The 15,608-nt window shown below is 47.1% G+C and overlaps 1 protein-coding gene and 1 pseudogene across 1 annotated transcript in view; both read left to right on the top strand.

Annotated features, from left to right (window-relative positions):
- Positions 1–2,142: 2,142 nt before the first annotated feature.
- Positions 2,143–2,311, top strand: LOC144099660 (U2 spliceosomal RNA; annotated as a pseudogene).
- A 12,267-nt stretch (positions 2,312–14,578) lies between these two features.
- PlexA (plexin A) overlaps positions 14,579–15,608 on the top strand; it is a 320,585-nt gene continuing 319,555 nt past the window's right edge. The window contains exon 1 of the mRNA XM_077631663.1: positions 14,579–14,898. The gene's annotated coding sequence lies outside the window, so the exon portion shown is untranslated. The remainder of the gene's footprint in view (positions 14,899–15,608) is intronic.

Consider the following 15,608-nt stretch of genomic DNA (forward strand, 5'->3'; position numbering starts at 1 on the left):
GGGGAGGGGGGGGGGGGGGGGGCAAGTGTGGAATATCGAAGCCGGAGAGGGAAGGAGAAGATGCGTGCATAGTGGTCTCCTGGTATAAACAATGTCGCACACCAGAGCGTGCTGTCAAATGCACGGATATACATTCGTACAGTTCAGAAGCTCAAAGGCGGAATTACGTCACTCCCCTAATTCCGCGCGGAAAACAAAGCATGCTATAACGGACGCACCGTGAAAGAATTCGTCGAGGCCAGGACACCCCCTGTCTGTACACCGACCGATGTGTCTCAGTGACTGCTTCCCCCCCCCCCCCCCCCCCTCCCACTTTTTTTTCTCGTCTGTGGCCTCCGCTCTAATTCATTCGTTTTCGTTTCCGGGACGGCCCCGGAAGAAGAGGCGTCTGGGCCAACTCTTCCGGTTCCGTCCCTCCTCCGCTGTTCCTCTCTGGTGGACGCGTCGCTGGCGGGAGGGCCATCTCAGTACCGCCAGCTCTAACTGCAGCCGCGGTCGCGAAGAGGTGGACCCGGCGCTTCAATCTTGATTAGCGGACCCCGCGTGACTGATGCGCGGACCACTCTTTCTCTGGAGCTCCGAGCAACACGGACAGCTGGGGGAACTCGGCAGGAGCGGGGTCCGCGTTTCGTCGGGGTACTATGCAACCCTCACACTATCCTTTCACTCCCGCTCTGTTTGTGACTCTCCTTGGAGCTTGCCTTTGTAGTTGTCCCTGCCTCCCACCATCTTCTATTCTTGTAACCATATTCCCATTCTCCTCTTTTTTTCCTTTTATTTTGTACGGAAAGGGGATACCCATCGTATTCCGCTCCTCGCGTTTACACCGGGATGGTATCAGAGCACTGATCGGGAGCTGGGGAACCCGCAGGCACTTGCCCCCGCTTGGATTAGGCTTTCAGACTACATTTGCCCGAACACGCGGTGTGTTTGCGGGACGGGAGTGGAGCTCTTCGCTACTTCATGTCGCGCTTTAGCACAAGTTATCCCAGTGCACCTGCTTCGGGGGAGGAGGATGGCAGCAGCCTTGACTAACTTACAGAGTGGAGTGGGTGGTTTATTAAGCGAGCTAAAACAGACTAGCGCTCTGCTTAACAGAGTTGTCAGTTGACTGTGAAGCGTGTTCAGAATTAAGCTTTCAGATTCTTTTTTTTTTATGAACGATGTACAGCAACAAAAACCGTTTTAGCACGATCGCATATATGCTATCAGGTGGACACTGAGAAAGGATATTTGTCAGCCGTAACCTGCTCTTTAACTAAAATCAATTAATTATTTTTTGTCACAGCAATTAGCGTGAATGTCTGTGCTGAAAGTGCAGATGCTGTTGCATTTTTATACTCTTAGACTTGCTAAAATTTTCGTAGCATGCGCGTGTTCCGAGAAATCTAATATCAAATTTCCAATTCAGTTCGCTTAACTATGCATAATAAAGACTACGAATATCGACGCTAAACTCCTCCACTGAGTGACGCAGCTGTTGCTTATGACGTTTCGTGTACCAATGGCTTAGAGAAACAGATGAAGCTGTTAACTGTCCAAGGTAGCATGAAACATCATAATAATATTATAATAATGTAAGCCGTCCTGACCAAAATGTGTGTAATGTGAAAGACGAACAAATAACGGTGTATGTTAAATCGAAAGCATTTTTTTAAATTAATTGCAAACATTGTTCATGTGGTGAATTTAAAATGTTATAAGATTAAGGATTTACAATGTTTTATGTTGTACCATAAACATAGTTTAACGTTTCAAACAAATGTTGTAGTGGCATCGTCATCTAAACCGTATAATACTGTTACAGCGAGGTCTCCGCAAACAACTGTGCAAAGTTGGAAGGTGCTCTAAGAGCTGATACTTGGAGGACACTCCCACACACACCCACCCTCAACGTCATCGCCTCCAAGAGCACTGACAGTCACTTCGTTGTCGGCTGGTAACAATACTGTTTGAATCATAACTATTAAACACTGCAAATTTATTTGAAGCACTAGGTCCCAAAACTTTCCTTACCATTCTTACAGTGAAAATGTTTTTCAACTAGCAGTACTTAACAACTAAAGCTCATAGATTGTCCTTCCCATAGGTTGCATGCACAGCCACGTTATTTTGTTAGATAGCTTTGCTTATTACCCAGTCGCTACTTCATGTTATCGGATTTATATGATTATCTGATTTAATATCTGATACGGGTCCCATTTGGACCCAAAATATTAAACTTATTTTTGAAAATGTCGCGGAGTGCTTGACGCACCCTGGCAACGGGTTGGCCCGGTATTGCACTGCCTCCGGGATCGGCCCGGGACATATTAGCGCGCGCGCGTCTTTCCTTATCTTTCCTCTCCTATCTTTCGACTCTCCTACTTCCAGCACATGGCAGCGATTGTGGCTCGGCTTGAGCCAGTGGGCAGGCCCGTGCACTTTCCTTTTCATCCTTTCTGTCAGCAACAGCAGCAGCAGCCGTGTTATCAGTTCGAAGCTTCATGTGTGAATTTCATGCTGTACTGCTCTGTGGAGCTCAAGTGTCGCCCCTGATAAATTTGTGTATTTTCACAGCTGGTGGGCCTGCATGTTCGTGGAGGGTTGGGTTACCATTTTTGAGAATGTTACATTTATGTTGTTATATGTATCCTTAATATAATCAACAGCTTTACTCCAACGTTTATTTGCAACATTACAGAAACGTTACAAGGAAGCCAATTAAGAACATTGCAATAACGTTAGAACGAAACGAAAAAGTAACATTCTTGTAATATTTCGATGTTACCTGGGTGTTATCAATTCACTTTCTGGCAGTGAAATGGAAGAAGCGCCATACGCAGGAGCTGCGTCACTTCAGGGTAGTGTTCAGCCCTGCTCGTCTCTGTGCTGCATACTTAAATGTGCAGATTGAGTTCATGAACCGATAGAGAGATCAACACGAGCACTTGAGGGCATACAAGTGCGTCTAGATTTGCCTAACTGGTCTTAGGGGGGCTGTGGAGCGTGCCCTTGATGCGCCTCATTGTATCATTCCTATGATTCGTCCCTGAGCGCTTTCTGATACCGCAAAACTATGTATTAATTTTTAGTTTTGTTGTTTAGTTTCATAAGCTTGCCTTCAGAAGCGTTAAGACCGCATAGTCACTTCACTAGAGAGCAGGCGCAGTCAGCACTTCAGTGTCCGTGTTGGTTCATGTTCTCCTAGCTACAAGCATCCACCGGAACTGCTTGGTCGTCGCGCAGTTTCAGATGAGCTTGTGCTGACAGTACAATACGGAACTGTACCTTGCCAACATACATTGTAATTGTTTAGTTTTTTCTCTGTCCTTGAAGATCTACCATCCTACAGCACGATCTTTCATAGTCTGTTTCGTAATTTTTAGAACCAGATGGCGGAAATGGGCAGGTGTCCGAATTTCAGTTCCAGATATGAACTTTATTTATTTATTTATTTTCATACTCACAAGGCCCAAGTGTGTTACAGAGGAGAGTAGGTAGTGCGCAAGAAATCGCTGGCAATTTGTTTAACGAAATGACGCCGACGCTGGCGGGTATCGTGGTAGGCAGGGAAGTTGGTACAACCGTTCTGTGTATGAGTACAATTCATCCAGGATGGCTGTTACTTTTTTTCTTTTTACACATAGAGATACATGACCGCACTGGTTTATTCCGCCTTCTTCTACCTATACGGCTTGAAATAGAACTGGGGCTCTATTGCATCCAATGGCAGACCGCCTTAACCACTGAGCTGACGCGGCGGAGCTATACTCACAGGGATCACCGCAAATCCACCAGTGCCTTCCATCATAAACAGGCCACACAAAGCATATCAGCGGCGCCGACAACAACAGTATTGCAGGGCTTCAGCGCCGGAAGTGGACCGGAGGCTCGTGAGTGGCTCTTCGAGAGGCCCAAATGCGTGTCAGTTTCGGATCGACAACCCCCCCCCCCCCCTTTTTTTTGTTTTCATTTCTTTTTGCTTCCAAGTGAACTTCGCACAGGCAGCGGCGCGGAACACAGCTTCGCGCTCCGAGAGCGGCCAAGAGACGGCCAACCAAGGTATCTCTCTTTCTCTCTCTCTATCTATCTATCTGTGTGTCCTGGCGTTAGCGGCGCCGCCGTGAAGTGGTCGCCCTACGTCGACGGCGTCCGCCCCTCTCTCCACTGAGCGCATGATTGGACAAGCGAAACACTCCGGAAGTGCCTCGCGAACTTTCTCACCAACGCCGACAAAATATGATCCTCTTCGTCTGCTCCACTTTTCCGCAATTTCTCGACGTAGCCGTCACTTCGTGCCTGGCGTTTTTCTTTCAGCTTTCTTTCTCGCTTCGCTCTCTTTGAGGCGATGTTTCACCTCCTTGGTGAGCCGCACAAGCGGATTCGTGATCGCCTTCTTATTCTTCGCTTCTGTTGTTCCTTTATCTCCGCATCTTGTCTCTTGTTGTTTTTTTTTTCTTTTTCATTCGCGCAGTTGCGCCTAGTGCGGTTGTTGTTAGCCTTCCGCATTCTGTGCCGGCCACCCGCGGCTTTTCTCCCCCCGACCGTTGTTCCCTCGCGGTATGTGACGTGTCGTTTTCGTCATTAAAACTCTTGTTGTCGAGGTTAGTATTACGCGGTCTTCCCATCATGCAACACGCGCGTGGAAGGGGCCGCGTAGCGTGACTTCACAGTTTCGCGAGGACACGGCGGTGGCACGTACGCTTTCGTTTTTCTTAGTATCTTTATTTTAAACACATTTGTTCGTTTATCCTCGCACACACACACATACTCCTTCCTTGTCCTCAAGTGTTGGCGCACTCTGTCGTTGTATTCTTCGAGCACTTAGAGCCGCTTGCACAATGAAGTCAGGCGGGTTGTTAACCCACAGTGAGCGCCACAAAATGTGCTCTTATTTTTTCCTCAGTTACACTTATTTTACTTTAGGGTCCGGCAGACACTGTGGAGGGCGTAGAACGTACTGGAAGAAATAATAAGCGCAAGACGTTACGTAAGACTAAATATACAACAAAGCTCGGAAGTGGAAGAGAAAAATAAACCAGAAGCGACCAATTGCCGCTAGTCTAAAAGAAAGACAGGAATATGTCATAAAGACAGCAAAGTCTTATTTTTTACAAGAAAAGGGAATAAAGGCCACCCACAAGTAGTGCTCTAGAAAAAAAATATTTTGTACCCATAACTGCCAAATGAAGACAAATATAAAAAATAAATGACGATGTGTGCGTGATGAAAACCGAAAGTGAGAATTAGCAAACAAGCATCAGAATACCCAACTCACAGAGGTAGCCTTTAGGTCCAGGCATTCCTCCTTTACTCCTGTAAAATACAATAACTGCATTTGCCAACATTAACTACAGGTATACTATACCACATGACCACTGTTTAGATACCACTAGCGCACTGTGATGTAAGTCCTAATGTACTAAGGCCTGTAGAACATGAGCGCAAGCACTGCTTATGTCGGCACTGCTAATGCAGTCGGAGTAATCGGAAGCTATTTGCAGTCATATCCGACTTCAGCTACACGGGGGATCGTAAAGCTCCTGGTGTTGCTTTTGGACACACCGCGTGAGGAGGCCACCAGGGCGAGGAGCCCTTATCCCTACTCAGACTCGGGCTGCTTGGGTTATACGGGCGTATGGTGGTTAGTCAACCGTTACCCATATCTGTCTGCGTTTGTATAAAGCTCGTAGTCGAGCCGTTTGCAACCCTCGGCGAGTGGCATCACTTCCGTTTCGACTAGACTTCTTTGTTTTGAAACGTCTCTTCGGGCTGCGTAGCGCAAGTACATGGCGGACAGCTGCGAACTGCTGAGGGGCCAAAATAAGATGTTGGGGAGGGGGGGGGGGGGGGGGAGGGCAAACGGAAGGACACGTAGTACTGCTGGGCGTAGGCCGCCCGGCAGTTTATTCGCAATGATCCCTCCCTCCCTTCCCCCTTCTCTCGACGTTCATCACTAACACACAAACACCGCAAATTGATTTTTGCTCTCAGCCTCATTGCAGGAGCCTGATATGAAGGGGAAACCGAACGCCTAATTGAAAACCGTTGCGACATGGTTCGTTCAACTTGGCGGTGGTGTCACGTTACGCGCCCCGCGAGCTCTGCAGCGCAATGCTCCTAACGTGGGCGCCTGCGTGCGAGACAAGAAACAAGCCAACACAAGCAAGTAAGCAAGCCAGTTCACGAGCCGGCTGGAGAACCGGAGAGAGAAAGATAGACACAGCGGGAAGCGCAGGACGCTCGAGTAAACAGCACCGCAAACGAGGAGAAATGAAAGCTATACGTAAAAAGCCTGTTTTGCTCCGGCTTCCAATCTGGAAATTGGCCCTGCGGCAATCATATAGGCGGCGCCACTGGTCGCGAGCTACGCGCTGTGAGCCGCGAATACTTTCGGGCTCGTTAATAACGTCCGCGCGATGTGGGCGGCCGCGGTTTATATCGTCGCATGTACTCAAACACCGAGTTGGGTCCGCAAGCTGTGGTTCAGTTTATAGTCTGCCTGAAATTTTCATTTCCGGCTTCGTGTTCATGTTTTAACGCGACAGCGTTAAGGAGCTCGTGTCGCAGAAAAGCCGGTGTCCCCGGCGTCTTTGGCCGTGAGCGAAAAATGGCGCATCTCGCTGGACACCCGTACGGCGCCGTATGGGAAGGAATATTTCTTCCCTTACGGCGCGGTTCACGTGTCCAGCGAGAATTGTGACAGGCGCAATTTCCTTTCCTTAAAACCAATTTTCATTTCAATTTCCTTCCCTTACGGCTCGGTTCGGGTGTCCACCGAGATATGTGAGACAGGCGTCCTTTCCTTAAATTATCCAACGGGCCACGCATCACACCGAACGGACGTTGGCGTTCTTGGCAGCGCTGCAACACGCTGTCGCGACTCTCTTAAAGACGAAGCTTAAGCTTCCTGCAAATTTTGCCGGTTCCTTCGGATCGTGTCCTTCAATAATGTACTGAAAACTGAACCCAGCCGATCAGTGTTGTGTTTGGTCGAAGCTTATTTTTGTCATCTTCATTTTACAATGTCAGATTATAAGAGGCCCTTCCAAAATCTGGTCGTCGTTTCCATCTCATAGTGAGGTCGCATGACGCTTGCCGTTTGTGACACTGGTTCTATGACCAACGACAATTGATGATTTCACCTTAATATATGTCATGACGTCATTTAACATCCTCGTTAATAAATGAGAATTGTATGACCAGTTAATAAATGCGTCACACGATCTATTAAACCCCTCATCTATGACCTCACCCCACCCCCCTATGACCTAATTACACAACATGACCCCCTTAACAGCTAACGATAAAAATCGCCTCACATTAAGTAAGCGGCCTCTTAAACTCGTTTCTTATTCTCTTTCGAGACTAGTGGAAGATTCCCTATCTTTAACATTTTCTCCGGTGTAATGAAAGGCGACCAAATCTGATTCCAATCTCATATATTACACCTTGAACGGAGCTTCAGCGCTGAAGAAAAAATTTGTCCTTGTTTCGGCAAATTAAGGCTCCCAAGCATCACTGCGCTCGTCATGTTTTGCATGTCGTTGTTGAGTAGCTGTAGCTCTCTGGTGCGCCATTTCAGTCATTCACCCCCCCCCCCTTCCTGAAAAAAGTAAAAAAAATAAAAGCTTTTCCAATCCCGTTACATATTAGCCGTTATTATTACGCAGCTCAAATGCCCCACAGCGATGCTCTCAAACCTTATTAAAAGTGTGCGTCTATAAGCGATGAAATACCGTTAATGCAAACTTCCGGTTTATTCGAACTGAGGCTCTGGTGCCGTGAACTTCACATATTTCGGACAAATTTTCAACCCCTTTTAAGTTAGAGCTGCCGCTGGAAAGCCAAAGCGTACGTACCATGCCTCGCACTTAAACCAAGACTACACTGACGCCCCGAAACATTGTGTGCTCTCGTCACTCGAGTCAGGGAAACATATATACATCGGCACAATGTAGCAGTTTCTTGGCCCCACTCTATTCGCCATCGTCGAAGTGCGGCGTGTCCGTGCTGATGTCGGCCAGCCAAGGCGGCTCCCAGGGGACCGGGGTCGCGACCGGGTCCCACCGTTCCGGACCGGAGACTTCGAGAGCGAGGCAGACGCTGTCAGCAACGGCCTGGCTTCTGGAGGAGGGGCGCGGATAGTACGGTGACTAAGCACAAGAGCAGTGAAGGGAATTCGGTGTGGCCTGTTTTTCAACAACATGCAAGTACAGTGTATGTGCTCAGCTTTCCCCGCGTCCCAAAAGGACAATTGAGTTTTCTTGTCTCTTTAGAAAGTGACAACAAAGCGATGGGATAAAATTTTGTGATGCAAAAGTGATTTTGTTTGGAAGTAATGCGCCATTGTGGCTTTCGTGCGGCGCTTAGGAAGCTGCTGTGTCGTGCTGAGCCTTCTTTATGCGCCAAGGAACGCATGTATATGCGTCTTATCATTTTTCGCGGACTCGGTTTCTTCGCCGCCTCTCTGATTTGCCCCCGCAGGCATTAGCGCGAAATACGACTGTGGACAACAATGCGAGTTTTGTTAGTTCATCTGTCTGCCTGTGTTGCAGGATAAAGAAACGAGAGAAAACGGCGCCAGCTTCATCATCCGTGATGTGGTATACGACGCGCCGCAGGTACTCGCCGGTATTTTACCAGGAATCTTACCGGTACTCACGTATGGGGCAGAAACGTGGAAGCTAACGAAGAGGGTTCAACTTACATTGAAGAAAACGCAGCGAGCTATGGAAAGGAAAATGATAGGTGTAACGTTAAGGGACAGGAAAAGGGAAGAGTGGGTCAGGGAACATACGTGAGTTTAAGACATCCTATACTCGAAATCAAAAAGAAATGGGGATCGGCAGGGCATATAACACTAAGGCAAGATAGCCAATATCCCTTCCAAGAGAGGGAAAGCTTAGCAGTGGCGGCAGAAGTTAGGTGGGCGGATGAGAGTAGAAAGTTTGCGAGGATAAGGTTACCGCAGCCGGCACAGGCTAGAGTTAATTGGAGAGACACGAGATAGGCATTTGTCCTGCTCCGCTCGCTCGCTCGCTCGCTCACTCACTCACTCACTCACTCACTCACTCACTCACTCACTCACTCACTCACTCACTCACTCACTCACTCACTCACTCACTCACTCCACCCCTCACTCACTCACTCACTCACTCACTTACACTCACTCACTCACTCACTCACTCACTCACTCACTCACTCACTCACTCACTCACTCACTCACTCACTCACTCACTCACTCACTCGAAGGGCAGTTGGTGATGCGTTGGAGTCTGCTCCATTGCATGTCGCGACGCAGCTGCACGATGGGACCCCCAAAAATATAATGACTGGCTGTTCTCCCATAAAGACTTCAACTTGAAGACAATGCGTGAATTTCACCTTCGGGGATAATGGTGAACAGGCTTAATCATCAACGTCTGGGCACTAAAAAAAATGCCGTGCGCATATATTGTGCACGGGGCGCCGCATGAATAATCTTCATCGTCCAGTAAAATGGCATTTTTCTGGGCCAGTTGGTATGAATCCATGATTTGGGCCAGCATGAACTTTGGGACACAAACGAAGAGAGACACATGGAACACGGAACACACTGCTGACTAACAACTTTAATGAAAAGGCGCGGAACACGCGGAAATATATACAGTGGTAAAGGTGGAGAGAAGGATGGAGAGAAGGCAAAGGGCATGGCGAAAGAAGGCTGCACCAAAAGCAAATGTAACAAATCCTTAGAACAAAAGACGAAACAGCCGTTACCGGGAAAGCGAAATCACTGAGCCCCCCACAATCTTAGGCCGCGTTGCAAAACTGTGCGCACGTGATGAGAACCAAAGCATGATCGAGAATCAGTTCTCAGAGTAGTCACAGGATAAGATCTAGGCCACAACAAAGACAGTGAAAGAGCAAAAGCCGCGTCATAAAAACAAAACACGAAACAACTGAAAGAATATATGAATGAAAAACCCGCAAGAATTCACGCCAAAACAAAGCTAGAAGTTTAACATGAAGATGGACATGAGGCTGCGAAATCATGAAAGCTCCTTCGCCTACAGGTGAGACGAGAGTTGAAAAAACAACAAAAAAACAACAAAAAAACAACAAAAAAAAACAAAAAAGCCAACACTAACACGGCTAAAACAGAGCTAAAAGCTCATCGTCCGCATCAGCAGAAGGTGTTGCTTGCACCACGCCTGCCACCAGAACGTAAGCCTTGCAGCCTCGCTGGCCAGAAAAATATGACGAAATATCATCAGAGCTTTCCTACTCTCACGGAGAAGGCCTGACACTGATCATTACCCACATTGCTCCATGGCCCACCTGAATCGCACTTGCACAGATGGTACATGCTCTCAGCGGTCAGACCTAATCACTTTAGGTGGTGAGATGTGCTCAAAGGGGAGTTGGCAGTCGATGTAACGCTGGTCTAACTCCGCGAACCTTGCGAAGAGTACCTCTCTAGCTGGTTTCGTCAAGCGCAATCTAAACAGCTTTTACACTGCTCACGATGTACATTTGTCAGAGTGCAGCAATATGAGGAAAGCAAAATGAGGAAATTCTGTTTATACACTTTACAGTGCTGGCTCATTGCAAGGAACAACAAATAACAATGGGAGAGCACTTTGCATGTAGCAAAAGCCCCACTGGACACAGATAGGTCTGTTACCCATCTGGAATATATCTTGAAAAGGCGTGCAAGTCGTCTCTAGGACAACTAGTTAAGCGTTATCTCTTTAAAGCGTCTTTTAAGGCGTCAATCTCTTTAAAGGCGCAGCAAGGTGAATAGCAGCTGTTTAATAGCTGGACTAAATATTCGTCAATTTTGGTTCACAAGAGATTTTACAGGCTGTTATACGTTTCAGAGATGCCTGTACACCTGATAGAAAGATTTACCAAGATTTCTGGCATATGCACTAAATCTTGAAACATTATCTAAAGTCTCATTTAGAACTGCGTAAGAGACACCACCACAGAATCACTCATGCATGCTGCACAACAGCGCATTGCAAGCACTATGACAAAAAGAGTAGAGAAACACACGAAGAGCTACTACTCGTACCCACTTCCTCATCTTCAGTCAACAAAAGAACTCAACAATCCAAGCAGACAGACTTAGACTTAGCTTGTGTAACGGGCGCTCTAGCATGCGCCTCCGTAAAGAGGAGAAGCGGCAGTATACATACGTTGGTAACGTCAGCTGAAGATGAAGTTACCAACGTATGTATACTGCCGCTTCTTCTCTCTACGGAGGCGCATGCTAGAGCGCCCGTTACGACAGCTAGGTCTATAGTCTGTCTGCTTGGATTATTCTGTATCCTGGTGCTTGCACCCTTGGGAGCAGCAACAGGAATTTGCTCTCCGCCATCCAAACTTTCCTTTCATACACGAAACGGCTCCCATTCTAAATTTTCCTGAATTTCATTTTCTGGCTACTCGTCTAACGCTAAGGCGCCCGTGTGCTGTGCGATGTCAGTGCACGTTAAAGATCCCCAGGTGGTCTAAATTATTCCGGAGCCCTACACTACGGAACCTCTTCTTCCTTTCTTCTTTCACTCCCTCCCTTATCCCTTCCCTAACGGCGCGGTTCAGGTGTCCAACGATATATGAGACAGATACTGCGCCATTTCCTTTCCCCAAAGAACCAATTATTATTATTATTACTCGTCTACAAAATTCATTTCAAAATTCTCTAAAGCTTCCTAAACACGGTTAGCCCCGTTCTCTTTTTAATTCGCCAATCTATCTCATAGTGTTTGATTTTTAATTTCAAACAACAAATCTGAATTGTCATTTTTAATTTTAGTTTATTAATGTTTTAATTGTACCGTTTTGAGCACCTGTCAGTCGCCGCCTGTGTCTTGGCCAATCCCCAGCAGCAGGGCATACGCCATTATCCTCTTGAAGACATCAACAACAACAATAACAGCAGCAGACTGCAGATCAAGCAAGCCGCATTAGCTAATTCTTTTCCGTGTACATTTGTGCCATGCTAATAAAAGATGGATGAAAAAAAAAGTGATATTAACCGATTGCTTTTCTGTAATTGTTCAGTCAGTTATTATGGCCTGTAATTGACCACTGACATCAGTTACATTTCGGATTAGGTAATTGTAACTGTAATCGGTTACATGTTTCTGTAAAGTGTGCAGTACTGATGCGCACGAAAGTCAACGAATAGAAACTATGCGCTCCCCTCGCTATTCCAGAAAAACCTTCGCTCATGCTTACATATATACAGAGCTTCACCAAAATGACGTCCTCCTGTACGGGCGCGTAGGGAATTGCTGAGCAACAAGCATATGTGAGGTATTTCTGTGGTTATTAGTGTATTCTTTGTGCAGTAGAATAAAACAGGTGTGACTGCGACATTCTGCCTTCGTTCCTCCGCGAACGCAGAAAAAAAAGGGACGTCAACTCTAAAGTTGAAGGTGTTCTTGTACGGGCACAGCAGACTCGCTATGCCGTCAGGGTCACTTGACAAGGGACCGAAAAAAAATTGGTGGTTGTTTAGCTCTGGTTAAACCTGGAGTGACGCGATAGATACAGCTGGACGAGTGGAACTTTGTCACGTGACCAACCGCGTGACGAACCACGTGATCAGCCACGGCACCGGCAGCTGCTCTGCCCCACGTGACCAGCCACGTGACAGCGTGGCGGCGCCGCCACACTGAAGGCTCGAAATGCTACCGTAATGTAGCTATCGCTAAAAAATCCTGCGTCGTCGTCTGGTGTCGTTCACCATGAGCGAAAAATCCACGAAAAATCCCGAGAGCAGCAGCCTGTAGGCGGCAGGTGAGTTAGCTAGGTCATGTAACCTTGTGACGTCATCACAATCTGCCCACCGGATTGTGAACAAACTGCGCAGTGTGGCAGGTGGCAGTTAAATTAATGGATTGGCCACGAGAGGGTTCTCGGGAAAAGCGACCTGGATCGCACAAGTCCCAAAGGTGGCAGCACCTGCCACCGCAGCGCAGTGGCGCATTGCTAAACCACTGCACCACTGTGCCGGGAGTGGTATGTGAGGAATTCAAGGGATTTGTGACTGTTATGCATATATGGGAATTAACTCATTAGCTATCGCGTTATACCCTTAAGGCGGAGCTTAATTGTCCGCTCCAATTTTTTCTTTGCTCCCCGAATTCAGCAGTGGCCTCGAATGAAGCGATAGTTTGAGAGTGATTTACCCTAATGAACGCTCTGCTAAACGAAGCGTTCAAATCGTTGCGCAACTTTCAATTTACTTAACAAGTTCTCTATACCGAACGATTGGCCCCGAGCGATTTGTTTCATTTGGCTCAGCTTTCATATTTGTTTCATTTCATTTTAGCTTTCCAGCATCTCGTTTCTATATTCATGGATAGAATCTGGAAGTTAGGTTAGTGCGGCCTCCATTCTGCCGAGATTGACGGTTATTACCAGACCCTTAGAGCTACGACGATTGCGAGGGCCTTTCTTGATCTCCTAGAATGGCCTCGCGCCAATGTTTCGACATCCTCCCCAAAATAAACGACCTTAAATAAGAAATGATACTGAGTCGTTATAAAAATACGTTCCTTAGTACTCTGCCCCACAAGTCGTCTTGGCGGTAAATATGGTAAATATGCAGTCATCTAGAAAATAGCCCCGAAGAATGAATATTTAATAGTTAATGGACTTTTACGCGCTGAAGCAACCACTGTGAGCAAATGTTGGAGAGCCCCTGTTTCGCCAGTTGCCAGGGGGTATGATTTTACCAAATTGAACGCTTATTTCGAAAGTCTCCGAACTGTGCTCAATGATTTATTGCCGCGCGCCGTTAAATATATATATATATATATATATATATATATATATATATATATATATATATATATATATATATATATATATATATATATATATATATATATATATATATAATTACCCGCGCAACCACTATGTAAAATTATAAAAATTATTTATCTTGAATTGTAACTTTTTGTCTTGCATTCAGCAAATATACAGGCTTAATTTTTACTCAAAGCCTCAACAAAATACCTGGCACGCTTTGCTCCAGACTTTTCATGCGATGCTCTTGATGTTTGAGATAGTGTGAGATGGGACAGTTGTAGCTTGGATGCTTACATATATATGCGAACAATAAATAACACTTGAATTTATTTTCTTTTTAACAGTGAGCCATTTCCGTAATGAGTGGACACACAAATAGGATTTTGACAGTTTCCACGTACTGAGCAGAAAATGATGCCCACTTCTCCATTAGTTTGTCCGACAACACATGTTTCTTCATTAAACGAGCTCAATCATAATATTCTCTGTCTGTGTTAAATGAATACCTTTGAAGCAATTTTTTTCCATGAGAGACTGCCACGCAGATGCAGCTCTGAACCTGCCGCGAGAAATGGTACGGGGCGCAATATAGCGCATATAAAGCTCTCCCAAAGCATCACAGAGGCTCTATAGCAATTTTCGCCCAGTTTCAGTTTACGGTTCAGTTTCCGGGCCTTCTTCCGTTATGTGCAGACAGCGCGAGAAGTGGGTTTTGCAGCAGACGACGCGCCGGCGCTTGCCCAGCACCGCCGCCGTTTTGCACCAATCGCGGCGCGGCTCTTCCGTCAGTGCGGCCTCGCTGCTCCGCCGACCGGGCGCACTCCCTTCCCTCGCAGCTTGCAACGCCTCGCACGGCTTCATCAGCGGCGCGGGTTTGGAGTGAGGTGGTCCGTGTGCGTGGAATTGACACTGCATGTTCATTTCGCTCGTGGTGCTTCCTTTAGGCTAGACTGCTCGACTCTTACTGCTGTGCGTGTCGTGCGTGATCACCCGGATAGCCCGCAACGCCCGGACCGATCGCCGCTGGCCGTCTTTCAACAAGTCGGCTAGGCCTAATTTTTCCCAGCATCTGAGGCCGCGGCAAGAAAGTGTCGCTGTGCGAAGGTGAGTCGCTTATACTTTTGCTTTCAAAAGGATCACATATGTTCTTTGTGGAAGCGATACTTTACTGGGTGCTGTGCGGAACGAAGGACAAGGTCCGAAAGCTCGGGCGCTCGTATGCGGGTGTCGCTCTCCAATGCTGTTCGGAGGCATGTTGCAGCGTGTTCCCTGTCATTTCGGCTGCTCAGTCGCCGATTCGCTGTTAGCCCACCGGTGCATTCCGTACGGATCGTTCTTGGCTTTTTAAAAGAGCGCCCCGTGTCACCGTAGCGACCAGTGCGAATGGGCTGTCGCTTCATTAGTTTCAGCCTCATCTCGCGCGTCTGATTCAAACGGAGCTATCGTCGGCTCTCCGCTTTGCACGTCATTTTCCAGGAAATCGACGCGTAGCCAGGCGCGATGCGACTCCGTCGACAGTGTACGGATGCGTCCGCGCGCTGTTTCCACTACGGTAGCTTCTCGCAGTTGAGGATACAGCAACGAATAATGCCTGTTCGCTTAGTTTAGGTGCGAGTAGTTTCTCATGTGATTGTCGCTGTGCGAGGTGCTCCTAATTTTCCGGCTTTCCTAACGCCGTTGTTTGCCATGTTCTAGTTATGCGTGACACGATCTGTAGTTTGCACGTCATTGGTACGAGTTCTTCGTTGATTAATGCGAATACTGGAATTAAAGGCGTGTTAGTGCGTTGTTATTGGTATCCTGACTTGGCCAGT

The sequence above is a fragment of the Amblyomma americanum genome, chromosome 7 (assembly GCF_052857255.1).
Source record: "Amblyomma americanum isolate KBUSLIRL-KWMA chromosome 7, ASM5285725v1, whole genome shotgun sequence".
Lineage (NCBI taxonomy): Eukaryota > Metazoa > Arthropoda > Arachnida > Ixodida > Ixodidae > Amblyomma > Amblyomma americanum.